This window comes from Moschus berezovskii, chromosome 25, assembly GCF_049115385.1.
Source record: "Moschus berezovskii isolate FMDL1 chromosome 25, NW_MosBer_1.0, whole genome shotgun sequence".
Classification (NCBI taxonomy): Eukaryota; Metazoa; Chordata; class Mammalia; order Artiodactyla; family Moschidae; genus Moschus; species Moschus berezovskii.
Window position 1 is genome coordinate 47,790,335 of NC_142484.1, and position 27,722 is coordinate 47,818,056.

The following is a 27,722-nucleotide window of genomic DNA, read 5'->3' on the forward strand; positions in this document are numbered from 1 at the left end:
CACAAAACAAAGCTCAGAGGAATACAGTACCAAAGATGAAAAAGGGATGAAAGAACCTACAGTTCTTTCTTCTTCTATTAATAGGGCACTGGTGGATTCGGGAGGGACGTAGAGGCAGGGAATATTAGTGGATGAGAAAAAAGTAAATACCGGAGGAGGAGGAAAGAGAAGGTAGGACGGTAGGCTTTACTATTACTTTACTTACTTACTTTACTTTACTTACTTTATTTATTACTTTACTTACTTTACTATTACCTTACTTTCCTGACAGTTTCAAAGCATTTGGGGGGAGGGGGGGAGCGGAAGAACCTGTTGTTTCGCTAAAGAAAAAGCAACACTGTAAGAAGAATTGCATCTCAATTATCTTTTATTTTCAGCTCTATCCCTGCAAGCCAGCCCACTTAAGCTTTTACATCACTTTCCTATCTTATTACCTCTATGTTGGGGTTTGGTACTTCAAACAAACACGTTTTTGTTCTTTTCCTTCTTCTTCTGGAGGGAAAAGATGGCACTGATTTGCTTAAAAGTACGGATGAGGAAAAAAAAACAGTAAAGTACGGGTGGAAAGCATTATCTTGAGGAGTAAATGGGTCTTAATAACAGAACTATGGATTTCTCTATCCCTTTGACTGTCAGCACACCACTAAAGGCTAAATGAAGGCTCAAGAGGGAGGTAACATCCCCCTTGTCAAGTCTCTGTTTCTTTGCTCCTGCGATATTGGCTTTGACAAGTAACCCAAGTCCCGTAAATACACATTACAGGTCTCTCCAAACTACTTCTATAAAATAAGATCTTGTTTAACCGACCTTATAGAGCAGTCATATATTTCTACAGCTGCTGAGATGCTCTGCTGCTCTGTCTGCCTACAGTCAGAAGGGAACTAAAATTCCAAATTTCATTTATTCTGGGCCAAAAACCAGACCTTTTGTCTTCCTTCCTAGATATGTTGCAACTTCAAGTTGACTCCTCTGCCTAAATTAGTGGCATATGCTTTTGCTCTTTTAAGAAAGAAAGAAAAAACACCCCTTTTTCCCTTATTGAGGAAGGCACCTAACTCTGATAAAAGCCTCTGCTGCTGCTAAGTCACTTCAGTCGTGTCCGACTCTGTGTGACCCCATAGACGGAAGCCCACCAGGCTCTCCCGTCCCTGGGATTCTCCAGGCAAGAACACTGGAGTGGGGTGCCATTTCCTTCTCCAATGTGTTAAAGTGAAAAGTGAAAGTAAAGTCGCTCAGTCGTGTCTGACCCTTAGCGACCCCACGGACTGCAGCCTACCAGGCTCCTCCATCCATGGGATTTTCTAGACAAGAGTACTGGAGTGGCTTGCCATTGCCTTCTCCGGATAAAAGCCTCTAGGAAGATGCTAAAATGCCTTGACCTGTTTAACAGCACCATATTTCAGAGAATATGTTTGAACCTCCAGCCGTACCCCAAGGGCAAACACACGGAGCCCCCAAGGGGGCAGAGGGGGAAGCCTCCAGGAGGAATAGGCAGACTTTGCAAAACTGACGGGAGGGAGGAGAGGGGACAACTTTCAGGACTAGAAACAGAAGGCAGTCCAGATGCTGCGACGCCGCCCGGGCCCCGGGATGAACCGACGCCCCCGCGCCCAGCCCTCGGCGCACTGTCCTCCCGCCCGCGGCCGCGTCCTCCCCCCACAGCCCCCAGCGACCCGGGAGCGCCACACGGCCCCGCGGCACCGACCGAGCCGCAGCAGGGCTGGCGGAGGGGGCGCGGCGCGGAGGGGGCGCGGCGCGGGCCACCGTCCAACAGGCTGCTCGGCGCCGGCTCGGAGACCCGGAGGGTCAATCCCGTCCGCGGGCATCGGCCCGCCGCGGCGCCCAGCCCCAAACTCGGGCGCCCCCGCGCCGCGCCGGCCCGCCGCCCGCCCCGAGAAAGCCCCGAGACACCCCTCCACAGCGCGCCGCCCAAGCCTTTGGTTTCGGCGGTGCCGAGAAGAACGCTCCCCGAGGAGGAGGGACCGCGGCTGCTGGTGCCTCCTCGGCACAGGGTCAGACCGAGGACCGGGCAGCCCCGGCGGCACCTCCTCGGTCCCCGCTCCCGACTCCTTTTCCCTCTGCGCCGGACGGGAAGGGGCCTGCACGACCCGGGACTCACCTCACACCTCGGGGCCGGGCTCCCGGGAGGCTGCGGCGCCGGCCGGGGGCGACCGCGGGTCCCTCGGCTACACGGAGCCAGCGAGGAGCGCCGGCGAGCTTGCGCGACTGCCAGGGCGCGGGGGCGGGCGGGGGCGGGCCGGGACGGGGCGCATGCGCGCGCACGTACGGCGCAGGCGCGCTGCGCTCGCTCGGCTGCGCGCTCGCACTTCCAGTCCAGCTTCCCGGTAGCACTCAAATCAGAGAAGGCAGTGGCAAGCCACTCCAGTACTCTTGCCTGGAGAATCCCAGGGATGGGGGACCCTGGTGGGCTTCTGTCTATGGGGTCACACAGAGTCGGACACGACTGAAGCGACTTAGCAGCAGCAGCAGCAGCAATTTCATATATATGATGTATCTGGTAATCTAACTGCTGCTGCTGCTGCTAAGTCGCTTCACTCGTGTCCGAATCTGTGTGACCCCAGAGACGGAAGCCCACCAGGCCCCACCCCGTCCCTGGGATTCCCCAGGCAAGAATACTGGAGTGGGTTGCCATTTCCTTCTCCAATCCATGAAAGTGAAAAGGGAAAGTGAAGTCGCTCAGTCGTGTCCGACCTTTAGCGACCCCACGGACCGCAGCCTACCAGGCTCCTCCGTCCATGGGATTCTCCAGGCAAGAGTACTGGAGTGGCTTGCCATAGCCTTCTCCGGCTACCCAGAAGCTGGGCACAAAACGCGAGCGCGCAGCCGAGCGGGCGCAGCGCGCCTGCGCCGTACGTGCGCGCGCATGCGCCCCGCCCCCGCCCGCCCCCGCGCCCTGGCAGTGGCGAAAGCTCGCCGGCGCCTCTCGCTGGCTCCGTGTAGCCGAGGGACCCGCGGCCGCTCCCGGCCGGCGCCGCAGCCTCCCGGGAGCCCTGCCCCGAGGTGTGAGGTGAGTCCCGGGTCGTGGAGGCCCCTTCCCGTTCGGCGCAGCGGGAAAAGGAGTCGGGAGCGGGGACTGAGGAGTTGCCGCCCGCGGCTGCCCGCTCTTCGGTCTGACCCTGTGCCGAGGAGGCACCGGCAGCCGCGGTCCCTCCTCCTCGGGGAGCGTTCTTCTCGGCACCGCCGAAACCAGAGGCTTGGGCGGCGCGCTGTGGAGGGGTGTCTCGGGGCTTTCTCGGGGCGGGCGGCGGGCCGGCGCGGCGCGGGGGCGCCCGAGTTTGGGGCTGGGCGCCGCGGCGGGCCTATGCACGCGGACTGGATTGACCCTCTGGGTCTCCGCGCCCGCTCCCCCCCACCCCGCGCCGCGCCCACTCCGCCAGCCCTGGGGCTCGACCGGCGCCGCGGGGCCGTGTGGCGCTCCCGGGCCGCTGGGGGCTGTGGGGGAGGACGCGGCCGCTGGCGGGAGGACAGTGCGCCGAGGGCTGGGCGCGGGGGCGCGGGGGCGTCGGTTCATCCCGGGGCTCGGGCGGCGTCGCAGCATCTGGACTGCCTCCTGTTTCTAGTCCTGAAAGTTGTCCCCTCTCCTCCCTCCCGTCAGTTTTGCAAAGTCTGCCTATTCCTCCTGGAGGCTTCCCTCTCTGCCCCCTTGGGGGCTCCGTGTGTCTGCCCTTGGGGTACGGCTGGAGGTTCAAATATGTTCTCTGAAATAAGGTGCTGTTAAACGTGTCAAGCGGAGAAGGCAATGGCAAGCCACTCCAGTTCTCTTGCCTAGAAAATCCCATGGACGGAGGAGCCTGGTAGGCTGCAGTTCGTGGGGTCGCTAAGGGTCAGACACGACTGAGCGACTTTACTTTCACTTTTCACTTTCACACATTGGAGAAGGAAATGGCACCCCACTCCAGTGTTCTTGCCTGGAGAATCCCAGGGACGGGGGAGCCTGGTGGGTTTCCGTCTCTGGGGTCACACAGAGTCGGACACGACTGACATGACTTAGCAGCAGCAGCAAACATGTCAAGGCAATTTAGCATCTTCCTAGAGGCCTTTATCGGAGAAGGCAATGGCACCCCACTCCAGTACTCTTGCCTGGAAATTCCCATGGACGGAAGAGCCTGGTAGGCTGCAGTCCATGGGGTCGCGAAGAGTCAGACACAACTGAGGGCCTTCATTTTCACTTTTCACTTTCATGCATTGGAGAAGGAAATGGCAGCCCACTCCAGTGTTATTGCCTGGAGAATCCCAGGGACGGGGGAGCCTGGTGGGCTTCTGTCTATGGGGTCGCACAGAGTCGGACACGACTGAAGCGACATAGCAGCAGCAGCAGCAGAGGCCTTTATCAGAGTTAGGTGCCTTCCTCAATAAGGGAAAAAGGGGTGTTTTTTCTTTCTTTCTTAAAAGAGCAAAAGCATATGCCACTAATTTAGGCAGAGGAGTCAACTTGAAGTTGCAACATGTCTAGGAAGGAGGACAAAAGGTCTGGTTTTTGGCCCAGAATAAATGAAATTTGGAATTTTAGTTCCCTTCTGACTGTAGGCAGACAGAGCAGCAGAGCATCTCAGGAGCTGTAGAAATAAATGATTGCTCTATAAGGTTGGTCAAACAAGATCTTATTTTATAGAAGTAGTTTGGAGAGACCTGTAATGTGTATTTACGGGACTTGGGTTACTTGGCAAAGCCAATATCGCAGGAGCAAGGAAACAGAGACTTGACAAGGGGGATGTTACCTCCCTCTTGAGCCTTCATTTAGCCTTTAGTGGTGTGCTGACAGTCAAAGGGATAGAGAAATCCATAGTTCTGTTATTAAGACCCATTTACTCCTCAAGATAATGCTTTCCATCCGTACTTTTTTTTTTTCCCCATCCGTACTTTTAAGCAAATCAGTGCCATCTTTTCCCTCCAGAAGAAGAAGGAAAAGAACAAAAACGTGTTTGTTTGAAGTACCAAACCCCAACATAGAGGTAATAAGATAGGAAAGTGATGTAAAAGCTTAAGTGGGCTGGCTTGCAGGGATAGAGCTGAAAATAAAAGATAATTGAGATGCAATTCTTCTTACAGTGTTGCTTTTTCTTTAGCGAAACAACAGGTTCTTCCGCTCCCCCCCTCCCCCCAAATGCTTTGAAACTGTCAGGAAAGTAAGGTAATAGTAAAGTAAGTAAAGTAATAAATAAAGTAAGTAAAGTAAGTAAGTAAAGTAATAGTAAAGCCTACCGTCCTACCTTCTCTTTCCTCCTCCTCCGGTATTTATTTTTTTCTCATCCACTAATATTCCCTGCCTCTACGTCCCTCCCGAATCCACCAGTGCCCTATTAATAGAAGAAGAAAGGACTGTAGGTTCTTTCATCCCTTTTTCATCTTAGGTGCTGTATTCCTCTGAGCTTTGTTTTGTGCTTTGAACATTGAGGTGGATTTCTGTAGAGACATCCCCAGCCATGATTGAGATATTTGAAGTAGAGAGCCTTGCGGGGAAGATAAACAGTAAAGAGCACGTTCTTTCTTTGTGTAGCACAGTGCTGTGAGAGCGTCATCATTGGGCAGAGAGAGGGGCTTTTAAATTCCCTGTAAGCCCTCTGTTGCCCATTTCCCAGGCAAAGAATCTCTCTCTCCAACTTAAGTTTCGTATGTGTTAGTAAAACGATGAGATTTCATAATGAAAACTTACTCTGAGCATGCTAGTTTGTTGATGTTAGACTGCTGTTGACTTTATTTTCTTCAGGAGACTTGTGATAGGAAGCAGTTCTTAACTGTATCTTTCCCTTCTTTCACAGGGAAGAGCAGTGTTGGCCTCGAGTGTTTTTTAACCCCTAAAATCTCTAGAATTAGAGACGTTTAAAGCTGCAGATGGCCACAAAAAGTGCAGTAGTCGAATGAAAAGCAAGACTTTGAAATATGTATGAGAGGAATTGTTTAGTGTAGATTTGTGAGAAGAAGGGTCACAGCGTCTTGAGGAAAGAAGTGAAGGTTTTTAATAGGGGCATTTCCAGAAGGTTAGGAATGAATGTTTGAAGAGTAACAACTCCCCTTTGACTAGAAAGCAGTTTTAACTGACTGTTGCATCAGAAATGATGAATCTGTCTTTGAGTTACAGTCTTTGAGTTATGCTGAGAACTAGCAACTGTTTTGGTGGATCCAAGGCATGCACTGTGAATGAAGTTTGAGAAAAAACAACTAGGCTAGTAGGCCTAAAAAAATCTTGGTCCCCAAAGTTTATCTCATTAAACTAATTGTATAGTCAAAACATGCAACCATGCTAAAGGGGGGAAAACAATCAGGAGCTTGATATTAGAGCATTTTTTGAACACATTTTAATGAAAAAGGGAAACCAGGCTGGAATTTCAACCTGTTGTTTTTTTTTTTTTTAAAGTCCAGATTCTGGCCATCTTTCACCTTTCCAGTTTTGCTTTTAGTTTTAAAAGATTTTCTGCTTTCTCTAGTCTTATATAATTTGTAAGATGGACTGGCTTTTGATGACTACTGTTCATTTTAATTTTGAGCTTTAATGTATTTGATTTTCCTGTATTTCTTTAAGCCCCATTGCTCAGCACACTGGAAATTAGATTATCTTTTGTAATCAGTAGACAACTAGACGGACTTTAAAAATTAGATAAAGTGGCAAAGTGATACCTTGAGATTACTGAGAATCTAGGCCCTAAGATTTAAATATGGAGCTATATAAACTTCAGCAACCAGAAAGCAGTATCCTGAGAATGAATTTATATAAAAAAAAATTAGATATGGAAAACAAAAGGCCAAAACCCACATGAGTTTTAGGAAAAGAAATCTAGCACTTTGAGCAGCGATATGCTCTCCGTGTGTACTTTCCTGTCTGACAAGATGATGATTTCCTTGAGAGAAGAAGCTTCAGAGGTAGTGATTGCTAATCCTTATAACGCAGTCTTGGAAAACTCTGAAAGAAGACAAAAGAATATCCTCCTGTTCCCATTGTAGCCGGTGTGTTTGAGGCAACCTTTAATTTCTGAATTGGAAAGGCAAAATGTTAGGTACGTTTATAGTGTGTCGAGATAAGTAAATCTAAGCTGAGAAAGATGAAAGGAATCACTTTCTGTACAGAAGTGTGGATTGGAATAGACTTGCTAACATCTTTGGTTGCAGGGCCTCGCTGACAAGTCCCCAGGGCCCACTTTTGTCATGGTCTCTTCTGGGATTCAGCCTGCTTTCTTTCCTCTTCACAGTTGCCCTCTCCTACTTTTCCCAGCTGAGTTCTTTGGGTCTGGCTTTGTAGCCAGCCTCTGAAGACAATCTTCCAAGATTGCATCCCCTTTATTGCTGTTCTTCAGGACAAGTACTCACCTTATTTTAGGGGCTTTTACTTTTTATCTTCACAAGAGAACTGGTAAATTGGGGAATGTCAGATTGCTGATGTTACACATTGATAAAAATTAAAGTGTAGGGTTAAGTGTATCTAGTCCTTTTTGTTTTCTGATGAAATAATCATCAGGTCATTTAATCTGAAGTTAGTTTTCCCACATATCTTATATTGCTCTGTAAAGAACTGAATGTCTCTTTTCTCAGGGTTGCTGCTACTGCTGCTGCTGCTAAGTCACTTCAGTCGTGTCCGACTCTGTGTGACCCCATAGACGGAAGCCCACCAGGCTCCCCCGTCCCTGGGATTCTCCAGGCAAGAACACTGGAGTGAGTTGCCATTTCCTTCTCCAATGTGTGAAAGTGAAAACTGAAAGTGAAGTCGCTCAGTCGTGTCCGACCCTTAGCAACCCCACGGACTGCAGCCTACCAGGCTCCTCCATCCATGGGATTTTCTAGGCAAGAATACTGGAGTGGCTTGCCATTGCCTTCTCCGTTCTCAGGGTTAGGGCATGGAAAACTGTTTCCAGACCCTTCATTTTCTACTGGTCCTTGGCGCCTGAGACTGTTCCCTCCAGTTAATCCAGCCACTCCCTTTCTTCAGCTGAGATTCTGCAGATTTCTATAGTCAAAGATATAATATCAAAAAGAACGCACAACATCATTTAACCTTTATGTAATCAGCTGCTGTATTCTGTCAGTATTTCTTGGTTTCCTCCATCTTCTGTGTCCTGCTGTCTGAAACTTACAGCTTCTTCAAGGATGGTTCTCTTAGGAAAAAGGATTGTTGCTATCCATGCTCATGTGATCCTGCTTAGAAGCATTTATTTCATTACATTATTGAAAAACAATTTAGAATATATATCAACTTTTTTTTTTAACTGTGCATAATATTTGGTTATGGACAGTTATGGCCGAAAGTGAAGAGGAACTCAAAAGCCTCTTGATGAAAGTGAAAGAGGAGAGTGAAAAAGTTGGCTTGAAGCTCAACATTCAGAAAACGAAGATCATGGCATCCGGTCCCATCACTTCATGGGAAATAGATGGGGAAGCAGTGGAAACAGTGTCAGACTTTAATTTAGGTGGCTCCAAAATCACTGCGGATGCTGATTGCAGCCAGGAAATTAAATGACGCTTACTCCTTGGAAGGAAAATTATGACTAGCCTAGGTAGTATATTAAAAAGCAGAGACATTACTTTGCCAACCAAGGTCCGTCTAGTCAAGGCTATGGTTTTTCCAGTGGTCATGTATGGATGTGAGAGTTGGACTGTGAAGAAAGCTGATCGCCACAATATTGATGCTTTCAAACTGTGGTGTTGGAGAAGACTCTGGAGAGTCCCTTGGACTGCAAGGAGGTTGAACCAGTCCATTCTAAAGGAGATCAATCCTGGGTGTTCATTGGAAGGACTGATGCTAAAGCTGAAGCTCCAACACTTTGGCCACCTCATGCGAAGAGTTGACTCCCTCCAAAAGACTCTGATGCTGGGAGGGATTGGGCTGGGCAGAGAAGGGGACGAAAGAGAATGAGATGGCTGGATGGCATCACCGACATGAGTTTGATGTGGCATGAGTTTGAGTGAACTCCGGGAGTTGGTGATGGACAGGGAGGCCTGGCGTGCTGTGATTCATGGGGTCGCAAAGAGTGGGAGACGACTGAACGACTGAACTGAACTGAACTGAATATTTGGTTCAGCTGAGGTGTGATCTGATTTTTTTTCAGTATTCAGAATCAATTTTTGACCCTTTCTAAGTTCATCATCAGTTTTGTTTTTTTTTTTTTTTTTTGCTTTTCTTGCTGCCTGTAGTAGGGCATTTTTGTGTCTTGGCTTGTTACTTAATCAACAGTCAGTAAACATTGATTCAAGTAGTAGTATTGTCAGCACACATTTATAGATTTAGCAGACTTATTTTCCCATACAGAAATAACGTGGGACAGATTTTAAAATAACATTTCAGCATTTATAATACTTTACTCCTTTTTTGTTTTGTTTTTGTTTTTTGACCTCGCCGTGCAGTTTGTGGGACCTTAATTCTCTGACCAGCGATCCAACTCAAGCGCCCTGAAGGAGAAGTGTGGAGTCCTAATCACTGGATTGCCAGGGAAGTCCCTATAATATCATATCTTTAAACAATTCAGGTAAGTTTTATTCTGTTTCACGTATGTATATTTCTGACAAAAGTGGGAGACTATATTCTGTTTTGTAAACCATTTAAAATTTTAGTTTTCACTTATTGTATTGTTACTGTCTTTTCACATCCGCATATACAGATCCTGCTCATCAGTTTTAGTGAGTGTGTTATGTGCTGATTGTGCCGTAATTTAACCAATTCCTTGTTGGTAGACTTTCAGTTTGTCTGGGTTTTTATTTTGTAAACAGTGTTGTACTAACATTTCAGTTATACATCATGTGTACTTGTGTTTTCTTTCTTAGAATAAATTGTAGAATAGGTCTGCTGAATCAAATTATATACGTTTGAAGAGCTTTTGATGTCCCTGGCTATTTTTTTGAAATACCAACTAGTTTGCTTTTCCTCCAGTAGTATTTGAAAATGGAGAATTTCCTGGCAGTCTAGTGGTTAGACACTTCACTGCCTTGGCCCGGGTTCAGCCCCTGTTTGGGGAACTAAGATTCTGCAAGCCGTGTGGGACAGCCAAAAAAAAAAAAAATATATGTATTTCCCAGTGTTGAAATGTTGAATATATTCTTTTTTCCGCACCCTCTCCTTTACTGTGTTCTGTTATTCTTTCTTTGTTCATCTGATTGGCAAAAATGTTATATATCATGTTTGTATGTTTTTATTAGTAAAGTTGAATATCTTTTCATATGTTTGTTAGCCATTTGTATTTCTTTTGTAAATGTATGTCCTTTTTTCCATTTTTCTATTCAAGTATTGTTCTTTATCTGCTTTTTAAAAAATTCATTTTATATATTACTTTTGCTAAGCACATAATTATGTGCAAATATCCTGTACTGAGTTAAATTATTCTTCTTTATGATAGCATTTCTCAAAATACGACTTATAGATCACTTGTAACAGTACCGAGATAATTGTTAGAATGCATGTATATCCTTCATTTACCAGAGGTTCGGATTTCTTAGACCTATGGGGTTTCTATGAATCTGCAGCACATGAAAATTAGGGAACCTCTGATTTGGACGAAATATAAATTTCTTAACATTTTTACTGTTCCTATTTTTTCTCTTGTCTCATGGCATTCTGCTGTTTTTTCTGATTTATCTTAATAATCATAAATTACAGTCTTAATGTATTAAGGTTTTATCCTACCCCAGCCTAACAATAATTTTACAAAAATGTTTTGATGTATGGAAATTAGAATGTTAAAGTCCCTAAAGGAAAGCACTTTTGTAAGTCTGTGAGAAGCATTGTTTGTAAATGAGGCGAAAGGAATAACTAAGAGAAAAACAGGTAAAATAGAGTAGACAGAAGTATAGGGGGTTTCTCATCTAGTTTAAAAAACTCAATATTACTTTGTTTCTTCCTCGTGTTTTGTGTGGTAATCTTCTTTGAACTGTAAATTTGGAACCCATACTGCTTGAAAAATAGTCTAAATGAAATTTTTGAAATTCTCATTGTTATCTACAGATTCATCAGGGAGCAGTGTTCCCTTTAATATTTTTTTAAGTTGCAAGCAGATGAACAGGCTGCATAAGCAGCAAACTACAAACATGGAACTTCGATGGATGTTTTGATACTGTAGCCAAATAAAGCTTGCAGGGCTTATTTGACACATTAGTGACAGGCATAATTGTTACCGTGCTGCCTGATAAGTAAGCTTAAATATAGATGACTGTGTTTGACATCACTTTTCCATAGCCAGACATCACATTTCTGGGCCCAACTTGGAGGAGGAAACAATATGGCAGGCCAAGAAGCTTCAACAAATATTTCTGATTTAGAGATTTCAGTATTAGAGAGATTAGACATTTGGGGCAGAGGTTGCTTGTAACTTTGGTGTTCCTAATTCCTAAGGTTGTAGACTTTCCTTTTCCCTTCTTCTACTCAAGACCATATGCTTGAGGGAAAAATGGGAAGATTCAGCCATGGCTTTACTTTCTCCAAATAGTTTTTTCTGCCCAGTAATTAAAGCTTGGGATGCAGAGGTCACTGTCATTGGTAGTGCACAAAGGACAGTTTGTTTCCCTGCTTTAGCCAAGCCAGTCAAGTTTTCAAGGTCTAAGCTGTCACGGGCCCTAATATCTATTTGAGTTGTCCTGTTAACCTGGGTCTCTGAGAATTTCTGAACCTGACTTTCTCATGTTTTCCCAACCGAGGTTGTGTACTTCAAACAGAAATATTTGCCATCTGTGAAACGCGAATAAAGTAAAAGCAGACTTAACATCATTACAAAACCAAACGGAAGTATGATAGTTTTAGAATAAGCTTTTTTCCTACCAATCTTGCCTTCCACTCTACCTACCCTTCCAGCCCCCAAGGAGATGCATATTTTTGTCCCTAGAAAAAAAGTGAAAGCTGCATCCAACTCTCTGTGACCCCATGGACTGTAGCCTGCCGGACTTCTCTGTCCACGGAGTTCTCCAGGCAAGAATACTGGTGTGGGTTGCCATTTCCTCCTCCAGGGAATCTTCCCAACCCAGGGATCAAACGCATGTCTCCAGCATCACAGGCGGATTCTTTACCGTCTGAGCCACCAGGGAAGCCCCCAGCAAAGGCAGTGTCAAATCAGACTCTGAAACTTGGTAGAAACTCTTAACTGGAAATCATTCATAGCCCACGCTGTAACTTTCTAGGGTTGATTCTTCTCTGCAGCCTGACTGTGTGTAATGAAGCGTTTGTTGGTCAAACGTTTTCTCTAGCTATGTACTGAATTTTTGTACTATCTAAAAGGATGAAGCATTGTTGGGAAAACGTCCTGATACTACTTTTAGAATCTCCTGTTTGCCAGTTCAGTATTGGTTGATAGAAGTCAGTCTTTGTATCTGCTGTAAATCAGTAATAAAACTACCTAAAGTTTGATGTTGCTTTACCTTTTATAGAGTACATTATTTTATAATTCACTTACGTACCTGCTTTGATAGGGAGGCGCAATTTTTAGAAAGGAAAATTCTGAGCTCAGAGAAGTTAAGTGATTCACATAGTTGGGAAGAGGCTTGAATCCATATCTTTTGTTTTCTTTATATTTTACACCTTTCAGAGATACCATCTGCTGAATCATTTGATGATTAAAACATTTGTAATAAAATTTAAATAGCTTGTTATTAAGTGTGGCAGATATTTAAATAAAATTTAGGACAGCAGCATGCAAGTTTTTCCCAATGGATCAATTATGTCTTGTGACAAATGAAAAACTACCATTATAGATGGGAAATTAAACTGTATGGTATGTAAACAACTGAGGGAGGAAACAGTGCCTTTAAATGCTATTTATGGATTCTCTGGTATATCTAGAGCAAGAATGATACGGTAGAAAAACTATCGTATTTGTTTATGAAATACCCATGTGTTTTATCTGTAAGGCAGTGTTGTATCTCTCGTCAAAGTCTGTGATTGTTGTTGTTGTTAGCCACACGCCCGGCATTTGGAAGTTTAGTTCTCCACCAGGGAGTGCACCGGTGCCCCAGTCGTGGATGTGTGCAGCTTTAATCACTGGACCACCAGAAAGTCCCAAAGGCAGTATTTTAAAGTTTCTTTTTCTAGTAGCTGATTGTTAGTGTGTAGAAACGCAACTGATTTTTGTATACTGATTGTGTATCCTACAACTTTACTGAGCTAATCAAAGTTTTACTATCAAGCCTGTAATATTTCAAGAGGAAATTGCTAATTTCTCCCATTTTTAAAAAACAATTATTTTTTCAGATATTTCAGCCAAAGGCAGAAAGAGCTCTTCTCCTAGGATGGAGTCTGTTGTTTGGGAATGTGGTTGATCCAGTTGACACGTTGGCCAGATGGTACCCGATGTAATAAAATGAAAAGAAGAGGCAAGATGATGTCATTTTCCCATATTGTGAAAACAAAAACAAATGCCTTTCATGAGACCAAGCTAACAAACCTCTGACGGTGCAAAGAGTTTGAAGAACTTAACAGCAAGATAGAAGAAGTACTTCCAAGCTGAGACCTGCAGGTGTACAAAGATCTAAAATACATATTGAGTGGGCCTGATCATCTGAATCTCATTCGATCGAGAAAGCATGGCTCTGAGTTGGATCGTCTTCTATCTGTGCCCTTGACTATGTTTGTGTGCCATATAGGTGGGCACAGTTTGTGTTCTTTGAGCCTGTTACCTTGAGGAGGTGCCAAGATTTGCCTTGTAACACTACCTTCATGCCCAGTCTTCTGAATCATTATGACCAACAGACGGCAGCTTTAGCAGTGGAGGTAAGACTTCATCTATTATTTGGCATGTCGTAGAAAATTATTCTTGTATTGCCCTTTTAATCAGTCTACTGAATGTGTTTGATAAACGACAGGAAAAACTAATATGTTATTTTGAACTGCATCTTGTACATTAAAAAGTTATGTATTTAGGTTCAGACTCTGATCGATCGAAGATTTCAGATTTGGGGAATGTTACTCATCTTAGTTTTCAGATATTATTCTTTTATGAAGAAATTTGAAAATTTGGAACTGGAGAAGTAATAGCCTTTCAGAAGTTTAAATTGTCCAAGTTATGGTTACATCTTTTTTGCTATTTAATAATAAGACTTTAAAGAGCAGACGATAATAATAATAATGCTCATAATTCACTTAGTAAATATTGAAGGTAACATGATTTTGAAAATGGGTTCTTTGGCTCAGACTTTAGGCTGGTGGGTTTACAGTATTTACATTGTCTTAAATACTTAAGATGGTATCCTGGTCTTACTGTCTTCACATCGATTTACGAACAGCAACTCCCAAGCAGTGATAAAGGTTTTGTTGTGTGAATTATCTGTTCTTGACCTCTCAGGACTTCATGAAAATCTGTTGCCTTACTTGAATTCTTCTAATGGTAATTCTTTAGGCACTTTTTAATTCTTTTACTTTAGAAGCTATGACCAGTCAATGGATACAGTTAATAACAGGTTTAAATAATTTCGTATGTGTTTCAATAATGGTTTTAGAATTGTGGACAAAGATATGTTGACCAGATAGGAATTAGGGGGCAGCAAACTGTGACAGTAAGAGGAAAAAGCTTGGAGTTGTATAAACTGCAGCAGCAGCTAGCACTTTCTATCTGTATTACTTTTGGCAAGTTACTTGAGTTTTCTTACCATTGTAACTTTACTTGTAAACTAGAGTTAACACTTTGGAAGATAGAAAATGAAGTGTTTGTAAAGTACTTTGCACAGTACTTTTGGAGTAAGTTCTCTGAAAGGGATAGCTTTTACCATTTTCCCGTATTCTAATATTAATGTAGCTACATAGTACATAGAATTTAAAGTTGTTTTTTTTTAATTTTAGTCTTTAATCCTTTTTACAATGCTTTCAGCAAATTGAATACAACATGTTTTGGAATCTTCATTTTATAGTAAAATTCAAAGGTTTAGTACTTCCAAGTAAACGAACATAAATCTGGGAAAGATTATTATTCACAGATTTTGAAATGTAGAGGGCAACTTGTATAGTCCAAATACTTGAAAATATTGTAGAGGTTGAATAAAATATTTCTGCTCTTCCACTGACTACACACAGTCTAACTGGTAAGGAGAGATTTGGTATAGACTGTGAGATTGGGTGTATGGAAATGGGTATTGGTTTCATATAGGAATTTGGTTCCAGGCATGATAGTCCCTGCTGGGTATTAAAACTACCCAGTTCTCTCACCAAAAAAATGAAGGAGGAATATCTTTGTTTCTGGTATCATTTTAAGTCAGTATGACTCCTTTGGACAGCAGATAGGGTTGTAAGAAATAAGTCATAAAGATTTATGGACTGATTTGGGTTTAACTTTTGCCTCTTTCACGTAGTAGCTTTCAGACTTTGAAATTAAGTCACCTAACATCTCTGTGATCCGGAGAAGGAAACGGCAACCCACTCCAGTACTCTTGCCTGGAAAATCCCATGGACGGAGGAGCCTGGTAGGCTACAGTCCACGGGGTCGCAAAAAGTCGGACACGACTGAGTCACTTGACTTTCAACATCTTTGTGAAAATCATTTGTGAAAAGGCACTGATAACAAAAATACTTTGAACGGCTGTTAGGATTAAATGAGAGATTTAAGTAGCTTGCACAATGCATGACGCCGAATAGATGATCCACAAGTGTTACTTCTATTTAAATTTCATTTGTAAGTGACCCTAGAGCGAAAGTCCGAGAAAGACGATGTGTTTGTTTCACATGAGTTTGCATCTCTCATTGTGGGCTCCGGGGGCTTTCCTGATGGTGGCGTGGTGAGCTGTCTCTGACCTCTCTTCAAACATGCCCATATAGGCTAGACATTTTGTTGGCAGTGAGACCGCATCTTTTTGAATTCCACTCATTCTAGGGAGAGCACCTAGATGAGAAAGAGAAAGCTTTGGTGATGTGAAGTGATGTCGGGGATAGTTGACTTGCTTGTCATATCAGGACAGGGATGCCACTGACAGAGTCTCCTGACAGTCTGAGAGTGTAAAGTTTCTGTAATAGCAAAGGGTATGGAAGTTCAGCAATCAACACAGCACACCTTCAAATAGAAGTAAGGATTCTTAGATCCTTACAAGGACTTGTCTGCTGATGACACCCTCCTGTCTCTGACCCAGGACCTTTGGATCAGCTTGCCAGCTTTTAGTGGGAGCAAATAATTGGAGCAGGTAACCCCAGCACATTCCTGACTGTTCTTTGTGGGACTGGATGAGTTGAAAGACATTTCCTAGGTAATAGCATCGTTCAGCAGACCCAGGCTTCAAGCCTGCCTCAGGTTCATTCCTTTTTTTTTTTTTTTATTTTACAATATTATATTGGTTGGTTTTGACATACATTGACATGAATCCGCCCCGAGTGTACATGAGTTCCCCCTCCCGAACCCCCCTCCCACCTCCCTCCTCCCCTTATCCTCCCTCTAGGTCATCCCTTCATACCAGCCCCGAGCATCCTGTTACATGCATCGACCCTGAACTGGCGATTCGTTTCACATATGAGAATATACACGTTTCAATGCCATCAGGTTCATTCCTGTACTGACATTTGGTGAAATCAAAATGAGTGCTTCGAATGAAATCGTATATGGTGCCAGGAGAGAAATTGCAGAATGTGGGTTACTTCAACTTTTCTTATTATTGTTCACAGTCAACAAGTTGGGTGTTCTTTCATTGTGTATAGAGAATTCCTCCTCAATACTTCGATTGAAGTTGGAACATGTTCAAATAAATGGGGTGAATGTCCATTTATTAAGTTGGAGAAAAGATCCTTGTTAGTATGTTGGTATGTTTGTTTCTCTCACTTTACAAAACGTGCGTTTCTACATAAGCACACTCTTTGCAACCCCACGGACTGCAGCATGCCAGGCTTCCCTGTCCTTCTCCGTCTCCTGGAATTTGCTCAAACTCATCTCCATTGAGTCTGTGATGCCATCCAATCGTCTCATCCTCTGTCATCTCCTTCTCCTCCTACCCTCAGTCTTTCCCAGCATCAGGGTCTTTTCCAGTGAGTCGGTTCTTCACATCAGGTGGCCAGAGTGTTGGAGCTTCAGCTTCAGCATCAGTCCTTGCGGTGAATATTCAGGGTTGATTCCCTTTAGGATGGACTGGACTGGTTTGATCTCCTTAATGCATCTATATATATTCAGTTCAGTTCAGTTCAGTTCAGTCACTCAGTCGTGTCCGACCCTCCGCGACCCCATGAATCACAGCACGCCAGGCCTCCCTGTCCATCACCAACTCTCGGAGTACACTCAAACTAAGTTAACACCATTTTATAGAGGAAAAGCTGAAATTTAGAGAGTTTACAGAGACCCAACTGGTTAATAAGCTCAAGGGCTCTGGATAAGAATGCCATGGTTTAACTCTTGGGACTGTCTTTGTAGCTATGTGATCTTCGGCGAGGTACTTAACTTTCTGTGTCTTCTTTTCTTCACATTTATTATAAAATGGTGTGACTGATTATAGTACCTCCCTTGTGGGATTGTTGAGAAGATTAAGTTAGGTATGTGAAGCACTTACAGCACTGCCCAGCCTGTAGTAAGTGTCCATAAATGCTAGCTGAGATACAGCACAAGATACTTCTAGCTAGTAAGTGACAGACGCATAAACTTAAAGCCTTGTACTCAGTGCAGGCAGCACAAAATAGTGATTCAAGGCAATTTTATAATTCATGATGGGGCTTACAAATGGAGGTTTTACTACCATGGTGACATGTCAGTATCAGCTTAGTTGGTGTTGTATGGTTGGGGACTTAGCGGGTCTGAGGCTGATTTAGGGCATGTACATGCTTGCATGCATGATGTCTACACACGTATCAGCTGTGAATATAATGCAGTTTTAAACTTTGAAGTTTTTTTTTTTTTTTTCGTGGCACTGGGTCTTCGTTGCTGTGCACAGTCTTTCTCTAGTTGTGGATTAAGAGCTTCTCCGATGCAGTGGCTTCTCTTGTTTCAGGGCACGGGCTCTAAAGTGCATAGGCTTCAGTAGTCGTGGAGCGTGGACTTAATAGTTGCAACTTGCAGTCTCCAGAGCTTGGGCTCATTAGTTGTGGCCCACTGGCTCAGTAGCCCTGTGGCATGTGGGATCTTCCCAGACCAGGGATTGAACTGGTGTCCCTTGCATTTCAAGGTGGATTCTTAACCACTGGACCACCAGGGAGTCCCTAAACTTTAAAATAGTTACAGACTCACAGGGAGAAGGCAATGGCAACCCACTCCAGTACTCTTGCCTGGAAAATCCCATGGACGGAGGAGCCTGGTAGGCTACAGCCCGTGGGGTGGCTAAGAGTCAGACATGACTGAGTAACTTCACTTTCTCTTTTCACTTTCATGCATTGGAGAAGGAAATGGCAACCCACTCCAGTGTTCTTGCCTGGAGAATCCCAGGGACGGGGGAGTCTAGTGGGCTGCCATGTATGGGGGTCGCACACGGTCGGACACGACTGAAGCAACTTAGCAGCAGCAGCAGCTCAGGAAGTTAAAGTAGTGTAGAAATTCTATATACTGTAGCTAGTTTCACCAGGGGCTTGGAGGGCGCGGTGTCTTGCTATCTTATGTAGCTGTTAGTATCAAAACTGGGACGTTGGACTTCCCTAGTGGTCAAGTGGTTAAGAATCCTCTTGCCAGTACAGGGGACACCAGTTTGATCCCGGATCCAGGATGATCCCACATGCCTCGGGACAGCTAAGCCCATGTACCACAACTACTGAAGCCTCTATGCCCTAGAGCCTGTGTTCTGCGACAAGAGAAGCCACTGCAATGAGAAGCCTGCACAATGCAACTAGAGAGTAGCCCCCACTCACTGCAGCTAGAGAAAGCCTGCACTCAGCAATGAAGACCCAGCACAGCCAAATCAATAAATAAAAAATTTTAAAGGCACAGGTGATCTAAAAAAAAAAAAAGCTATCATTGGTGTACTCTTTAGCCCTTTATCATATTTCACCAGTTTTTACATGTACTCATTTTTGTGTCTGCACATGTACATGTATTTTTATTGTCTGTGCATTTTTATCACATGTATATGTTCATGTAGCCATCACTTTGGTTAAAATACTGTGGAAATTCTCTGACAGTCCAGTGGTTAGAGTACTGTGCTTCCACTGCAGGGGGCAGTAGTTTGGATCCCTCGTCGGGGAACTGAGATCCCACAAGACCCGGAGCATGGCAAAAAGAAAACAAAACACCAAAACGACACAGAACTGTTTTTATCACCACATCTTGCTTGTGCTTCCTTTCTCCCTACCACCCTTTCCTATTACCAGGCAATGACTAATTTGTTCTTTGTCCCTATACTTTTGTCATTTCAAGAATATTATATAAATAGAATCATACAGTATATAATCTTTTGAGATTGACTGTTTTCATTTAGTATAATACCCTTGAGATCCATCCAGGTTGTTTCATGTACCAGTCGTGACTGTTTTTAATTGCTGAGTACTGTTCCGGTATAGCGGAGAAGGCAATGGCAAGCCACTCCAGTACTCTTGCCTAGAAAATCCCATGGATGAAGGAGCCTGGTAGGCTGCAGTCCGTGGGGTCGCTAAGGGTCAGACACGACTGAGCGACTTCACTTTCACTTTTCACTTTCACACATTGGAGAAGGAAATGGCAACCCACTCCAGTGTTCTTGCCTGGAGAATCCCAGGGACGGGGGAGCCTGGTGGGCTTCCGTCTATGGGGTCACACAGAGTCGGACACGACTGAAGTGACTTAGCAGCAGCAGCAGCAGTTCCGGTATAGAGATGTTCTGCGGTTTGTTGAATCATCCACTGAAGGATACTGAATTGTTTCCAGCTTTCTGCTATTACAAATAAAGCTGCTGTGAACAATCATATACAGGTTTTTGTGCAGACATAAATTTTCCTTTTGGGTAAATAAATGCCCAGGAGTGTGATTGCCGGGTTATACGATAAGCGTGTGTTTGAGTTTTTAAGAAACGACTCAACTATTTTCCATAGAGGTTCTACCGTTTTACATTCTACCAGCAGTGTATGAGAGACGTACGTTCTCAGCATTCTTTCCACCATTTGGTATTTGCATTTTTTTATTCAGCTTTTCTCAGATGATGTGGTATCTTACGTGATTTCAATTTGCATTTCCCTTATGGCTAATAATATTGGACATCTTTTCATGTGCCGTTCATGTGTCTTCTTTGATCAAATGTCTGTTCATGTCTATTGTTCATTTTCAGTTGAATTGTTTTTGACTTTTGAGCTTTGAGAGTTCTTTATATATTCTAGATACAAATCCTTTGTTGGAAATGTAGTTTGTAAATAGCTTATTCTTGTCTATAGCTTGCGTTTTCATCCTTTTAACAAAGTCTAGGAGAATAGAAGTCTTAAATTTTAACAAAGTCCAGTTTACCAAGTTTTTTTCCTTTTAGAGAGTGCATGTTTGGTGTCGTTTATAAGAACTGAAGTTGGTCTGCAAATCCTCTGAAGTTTTATACTTTTACGTCTCACATTTAAATCTATGATCAATTTTGAGTTAATTTGTATAAAGTCAGTTTCATTTTTTTGCCCCTAGCTTCCTCGCTATTTGTTGGACAGGCTGTCTATCCTTACACTATTGAACTGCTTTTGCTTCTTCCTCAAAAATTCGTTATCTGTCCTTGTATACATTTATATTTGGGTTCTCTATTCTGTCCTGTTGATCTTTGCATGTGTTTCACCAGCAATACTACAGTGTCTTGATTATTGTTAGCTATACAGTAAATCTTAAAATTGGATAGTAAGATTTTTCCCACTTTTTTTCCCCAAAATTGTTTCATTTATTCTACTTTTTCATATAAAATCTAGAATAAACTTGTCTTTAACTACTAAAAGTGTTAGTGGATTGTGACAGAAATGTGACTAAATCTAGAGGTCAGATGTTGAATCTCCAACCCATAAACAGTGTTGTTGTGGATTGACTTGAGTCCCCCTGAAAAGTGAAAGTGTTAGCCGCTTGGTCGTGTCTGACTCTCTGTGACCCCATGGACTGTAGCCCGTCAGGCTCCTCTCTCCATGGAATTCTCTCCAGGGAAGAATACTGGAGTGGGTAACCATTCCCTTGTCCAAGGGATCTTCCCGATCCAGGGATTGCACCTGGGTCTCCCGCATTGCAGGCAGATCCGTTGCTGTCTGAGCCATCAGGGGAGTCCCTTGAGTGCCCCTAATAAGCTCTAACCTCCAGTACCTCAGAATGTGACCTTATCTGAAAATAGGGTCATTCTCAATGTTATTAGTTAACACAGATGTGTACTGAAGTAGTGAGGGACTCCTGTCGCAATATGACAGGTATCCTCAGAAAAGGCCATTTTAGACACAGGTGCGCATAGAGGGTCGATGCGTGTAGAAGCATGGAGAGAATGCTGTGTGAAGCTTAGGCGTGTGCTGCCACGAGCCAAGGGGCAGCTAGAAGCTGAGAAAGATAGCTGGAACATATCTTTCCCTATCACCTTTAGAGGCAGTATGTCTCTGCCAGCACCTTGGTCTCAGACTTTTAGCTTCCAGAAATGTGACACAATCAATTTCTATTGTTTAAGCCACTGAGTTTGAGGGACTTTGTTACAACAGCCCTGCTGCTGCTGCTAAGTCACTTCAGTCGTGTCGGACTCTGTGCGACCCCACAGACGGCAGCCCCCCAGGCTCCCCCATCCCTGGGATTCTCCAGGCAAGAACACTGGAGTGGGTTGCTATTTCCTCCTCCAATGTGTGAAAGTGAAAAGTGAAAGTGAAGTTGCTCAGTCGTGTCTGACCTTTAGCGACCCCATGGACTGCAGCCCACCAGGCTCCTCCATCCATGGGATTTTCCAGGCAAGAGTACTGGAGTGGCTTGCCATTGCCTTCTCCGATAACAGCCCTGCTGCTGCTGCTGCTCCTGCGTCACTTCAGTCGTGTCCGACTCTGTGTGACCCCATAGGCAGAAGCCCACCAGGGTCCCCCATCCCTGGGATTCTCCAGGCAAGAACACTGGAGTGGGCTGCCATTTCCTCCTCCAGTGTGTGAAAGTGAAAAGTGAAAGTGAAGTTGCTCAGTCGTGTCTGACCTTTAGCGACCCCATGGACTGCAGCCCACCAGGCTCCTCCATCCATGGGATTTTCCAGGCAAGAGTACTGGACTGGCTTGCCATTGCCTTCTCCGATAACAGCCCTGCTGCTGCTGCTGCTAAGTCACTTCAGTCGTGCCCGACTCTGTGTGACCCCATAGACGGAGGCCCACCAGGCTCCCCCGTCCCTGGGATTCTCCAGGCAAGAACACTGGAGTGGGTCCAGCCCTAGCAGACTAATAAAACATATATCTGTTCATTTATTTATATCTTCCTTTCAGCACACAAGCTGTATGTGTTTTGTTAAGTATATACCCAGGTGTTTCTTTTTTAAAAAATAAATGGGATTATAAATGTATTGTTTTGTTTCTACATATTCAATAGATATAAAAGCACAATTGTATACAGATATTCATTTTCTAGGTATGTTTTTCTTGTATTCTGCAACCTTGTTGAACTTACTCATTCTAGCACTAATAAATTTTATTAGTTTTTTGTTGTTGTGACTAATTTAAACATGTTTTTTTGTGATTCCTTGGGATGTTCTACGTAGACAGTAATGTCACACGCAAATCGGGACGGTTTTCTTTTTCCAGTCTCTACACTTTTTGTTTCCTTTTCTTGTTTTGTGCTGATGGGACTTCTAGGACTCTGTTGAATTTGAGTGGTGGGACTCGGCATTCTTCCCTTGTTTCCAGTGTTGAAGATAGAAATCCAGTCTTTCACCACAAAGTATGATGTTTACTGTAGGGTTTTTGTATATATACTTTGTCAAGTTGAAGAAGTTACTTTCTATATCTAGTCTGCTGAAAACTTTTAAAATCATGAATGCTTTTTCGGCATCATTTGGTATGATCGTGTGATTTTTCTCTTTGTTATGTTAGCCTGTTGATTTGGTGGATTACGTTGGTGTTGGAATATTGAACCAGCTTTGGATTTCTGGAACAAATCCTACTAAGTTGTGGTGTTGTATAATGCTTTTCATATATTTTTGGACTTGATTTCCTATTATTTTATGAAGGATTTTTGTATTTTTTAAGGGGGTGGTATTAGTCTGCAGTTTTCATCTTTTGTATTATCTTTGTTGGGCTTCCTTGGTGACTCAGAAAGTAAAAACTGCCTGCAATGCAGGAGACACAGGTTCAATCCCTGGGTCAGGAAGATCCCCTGGAGAAGGGCATGGCATCCCACTCCAGTATTCTTGCCTGGAGCTTTCCATGGACAGAGGAGACTTTCGGGCTACAGTCCATGAGATCGTAAAGAGTCAGATATGACTGAGCGACTGACACACTTTTGTTTTGCTTTAATATTAAATAATTCTGTGCATTCTTGCCACCTGTTCTTAATATCTTCTGCTTCTGTTAGGTCCGTACCATTTCTGTCCTTTATTGAGCCCATCTTTGGATGAAATGTTCCCTTGGTATCTCCAGTTTTCTTGAAGAGATCTCTAGTCTTTCCCATTCTAATGTGTTCCTCTATTTGTTTGCACTGATCACTGAGGAAGGCTTTCTTATCTCTCCTTGCTGTTCTTTGAAATAGCAAGATTGTTTGGCCACCTGATGGGAAGAACTGACTCATTGGGAAAGACCCTAATACTGGGAAAGGTTGAAGGCGGGAGGAGAAGGGGACGACAGAGGATGAGATGGTTGGATGGCATCACCAACTCAGTGGACATGAGTTTAAGTAAACTCTGAATTGGTGATGGACAGGGATGCTGCAGTCTATGGGGTCTCAAAGAGTTGGACACAACTGAGCAACTGAACTGAATATTAAGTAATCTGAAGTTCACAGAATTTGTTCGCATTAGTTCTCTGCTGTTTTCTGGAAGAGATTGTGTAGAATTGGTGTTCTTTTAAAATTGTTAGATTTTTACCAGTGAAAGCATCAGGCCTGAATATCTTTTTTCAGGAGATTTTAAACTGCACATTCAATCTGTCGAATAGTTATAGGACTCTTCAGATTATCAGTTTCATCTTGGGTGAGTTTTGGTAGTCTGACTTATGAAGAATTGGTCTACTTCATCTAACTTGTCTGTTTTATATGCATAGAGTTGTTTGTAATATTAGTTATATATTTTTAGCATTTTTATTGGAAAGTGAAAGTTAGTTTTGGCTGTGCTGGGTTGTCATTGCTGCGTGCAGTCTTTCCCTAGTTGCAGAGTATGGGGGCTGCTCTTTGTTTTAGGCTTTTCATTGTGCTGGCTTCTCTTGTTGGAGAGCCTGGGCTTTAGAGTGTGGGCTTCAGTCGTTGCGGCACACGGGCATGTCACTCTGAAGCATGAGGGATCATCCTGGACCAGGGATCGAACCTGTGTCCCCTGCATTGGCAGGCGGATTCTTAACCCCTGGGCACTAGGGAAGTCCTTCCTTATTCTATTTTTAATGTCAGTACAGTCTCTAGTGATACCCTCTTTTTCATTCTTGATATTGGTTAAGTTGTGTTTCTCTGTCTTTTTAAGTTATTCGTCCGAGAACCCTATCAATTGTACTGAAGTTTTCAAAGAACCATCTCTCGGGTTGAGTGATATTTTTTAAAAAATTGATTTTCTGATTTCAGTGTCGTTGACTTCTCTTCTTTATTATTTCCTTTCCTTTGCTTGCTTTTGCTTTATTTTGCTCTTTTTGGTTATTGTGAATAACACTACTCTGTTATGAACATTCATACGCACATTTTTGCTTCAGTTCAGGTCAGTCGCTCAGTCGTGTCCGACTCTTTGCAACCCCATGGACTGTAGCTTGCCAGGCCTCCCTGTCCATCACCGACTCCCAGAGCTTGCTCAAACTCCTGTGCATTTAGTCGGTGATGCCATCTCATCCTCTGTCGTCCCCTTCTCCTCCCGCCTTCCGTCTTTCCCAGCATCAGGGTCTTTCCCAACGAGTCAGTTCTTCCCATCAGGTGGCCAAAGTATTGGAGTTTCAGCTTCAGCATCAGTCCTTCCAGTGAGTATTCAGGACGGATTTCCTTTATGATAGAGTGGTTTGATCTCCTTTCTGTCCAAGGGACTCTCAAGAGTCTTCTCCAACACCACAGTTCAAAAGCATCAGTTCTTCGGCGATCAGCTTTCTTTATAGTTCAACTCTTGCATCCATACATGACAACCAGAAAACCCATAGCTTTGACTAGATGGACCTTTGTTGGCAAGTGATGTCTCTGCTTTTTAATGTGCCATCTAGGATGGTCATAACTTTTCTGCCAAGGAGCAAGTGTGTTTTAATTTCATGGCTGCAGTCACCATCTGCAGTGATTTGGGAGCCCCCCCAAAATAGTCTCTCACGGTTTCCAATGTTTCCCTGTTTGCCATGAAGTGATGGGACTGGATGTCGTGGTCTTAGTTTTCTGAATGTTGTGTTTTAAGCCAAGTTTTGTTTTGTTTTGTTTTTTTACAGTCCAGGTCTTTATATTTACACCCATCGGGCCATGAATTCATAGGGAATGGGCTCCAACACTTCGGGTTCCTTTCCATGGGTCCTCACAAAGTGTGCTTCTCTGGGTGGAGCAGGCTGGCGCTTCAGCTAAACCCAAGTCCCTTTCTCTTTGGCTTCCTTCTTTTTCTGATCGTTTTCCTTCACACGTTTCAGAAAGCTATCTCGGCTCTTAGAGTGCTTAATATGCTCGATATGCAGATTAATTCTCTTGGCGAGAATCTTGCCCTTAACTTGTTTGTTTACAATGATGCCAACAGCATGCTGGGTGACATCGTTGACTCTCCCAGTTTTGCCATGGTAACATTTGTGGGGCATTCCTTGTTGAACAGTATGCATTCCCTTGATATCTACAATATGCCCCTTGTAGATTCGCATGTGTGTGGCCAAAGGAACAACTCCGTGTTTTCTAAAAGGCCTAGAGAACATGTAGCGGGCGTCCCTCCTCTTCCCCTTTGTGATGGTCGTTTTGGCGAATTAGCCTGAGGGGCCGGGGGAGAGATAGAAGGCGGCGGGATAACCCGGACTTTTTCACGCTCCTCTTTCACTGTCATCCAGAGGCTCTTTGGTTCTTTGCTTTCTGCCATAAGGGTCGTGTCATCTGCGCATCCGAGGTTATTGATATTTCTCCCGGCAGTCTTGAGTCCGGCTTGTGCTTTGTCCAGTGTGGCATTTCGCATGATGTACTCTGCATAGAAGTTAAATAAGCAGGATTATTTTTGCTTAGTTAAAATTATTTGGGGTAATTCCTAGGAGTGGAATTGCAGGGTCATGTGACAGATTTATGTTTAACTGCTTGAATAGTCGCCAAACTGTTTTCCGTAGTGGTTGCCTTATTTTGCATTCCCGTCAGCAAATTTTTTTTGTACCTAGTCCAGCAGTCTTCCTCTCTTATGTAGTCGGTAGTTCATTTATATATAATGCAATTGGTGAGGTACTTGGGTTAAATCTGCCATCTTATTATTCGATTTCCGTGTTTCCAAACTCTTTTTCTTTTTTTCTCTCCTGTCTTGACTTCTTTTGTATTACTGTATTTCTCTCCCTGATTACCTAGTTAGTTGTGCATTCTTGTATTGCTTACTCCAGAAATTAGGATATGTACTCTTGACTTGCAATATTCTAGTAAAAATAACAACTTTGGTCACTCTCCCATTAGTGTTCCTCTGAGCCCTGTCTTTATCATTTTATTATTACACATAATTATTTTGTATTTTATATGTCTTTAAGGCATTATGTTTGGTTTTTACAGAGAATATTCATTTCTGTTTTCCCACACATTGACCTCTTTTGTGGCTTTTAATTCCTTTTGAATTTTCATCTTACTTTTATCTTTTAGTGTAGGTTTGGGCCAGTTAATTTTTCTGTTTTTGCCTATCTGAAAATGTGTTTACTTTGCCTTCACTTATTAAAGGGTATTTCTGCTGACCATGGTATTATGGTGAGCAGTTGTTTTCTCTTAGTTCTCTGAATAAGTCATTCTGTTGTTCTCTAGCATTCCAAAGTCCAGCAGTAGTTGTTCTGTTGAAGGTAAGGTGTCTTTTTTCCCCCCACTGGTTGTTTTTCCGATATTTTTCGTTGGTTTTCCACAGTCTAAATGTGATATGCTTAGGTGTATTTTTTGTATGTATTCTTTTAGGGATTTGCATACCTGTTTGAATCTATAGAAAAGTGAAAGTGAAGTCGCTCAGTCATGTCCGACTCATTGTGACCCCATGGACTGTAGCCTACCAGGCTCCTCTGTCCATGGGATTTTCCAGGCAAGAGTACTGGAGCGGGTTGCCAGATCTATGGGTTTTCTTTAATCAGTTTTAACAAACTCTTGACCATCATCTTGTTATATATTGCCTCTGTTCCTTGTTTCTTCCCTCTTTTGAGGTTCTAGTTATCTATATCCTAAACATTTTCATGTATTTTATACATCTGTTATGGTTTTTTCTGTATTTTTCAGTAGGTTTTGGTCTGTGTGCTTCTGGTTTGGATATTTTCGACTGACTTGTTTTCCATTTTGCCAGTTCTTTCTTCTGGTATATCTAATGAGCTCGTTACGTCATCATTTATGTATTTCACTTACAGAAGTTCCATTTGGTCCTTCTCATGATGGATTCCAATTTTCTGGAATCCTTCGTCTTTTATTTTCTCAAACATATTTCTCATGTACCGTCTTGGGACTAAGCTGAGTTGACGCTGGGTTTCGGTTTTGACCAGCCTCTGCCTCCCTGTCGTTTGCCCCCACTGATGATGTGTGGTCACTCAGGGGAGGGGCTTCCAGCTGCGAGTGAGTTATGCCCATTTCCCCTAGCTGGACTTGAGCCTCTAATTTATGTTTCCTTATACTGATAACACTGCCAAAATCTCCACT

General features: G+C 43.5%; 1 protein-coding gene and 1 pseudogene across 7 annotated transcripts in view; one reads left to right on the forward strand and one right to left on the reverse strand.

Annotated features, from left to right (window-relative positions):
• LOC129557789 (liprin-alpha-1-like) overlaps nucleotides 1-27,722 on the reverse strand; it is a 263,237-nt gene that overhangs the window by 48,539 nt on the left and 186,976 nt on the right. The window lies entirely within an intron of this gene.
• LOC129557793 (ferroxidase HEPHL1-like) overlaps nucleotides 2,131-27,722 on the forward strand; it is a 178,635-nt pseudogene continuing 153,043 nt past the window's right edge. Inside the window, exons 1-4 of the transcript XR_016036423.1 lie at nucleotides 2,131-3,028; nucleotides 7,546-7,665; nucleotides 9,352-9,473; nucleotides 13,175-13,693. The product of XR_016036423.1 is annotated as a ferroxidase HEPHL1-like (transcript). The remainder of the gene's footprint in view (nucleotides 3,029-7,545; nucleotides 7,666-9,351; nucleotides 9,474-13,174; nucleotides 13,694-27,722) is intronic.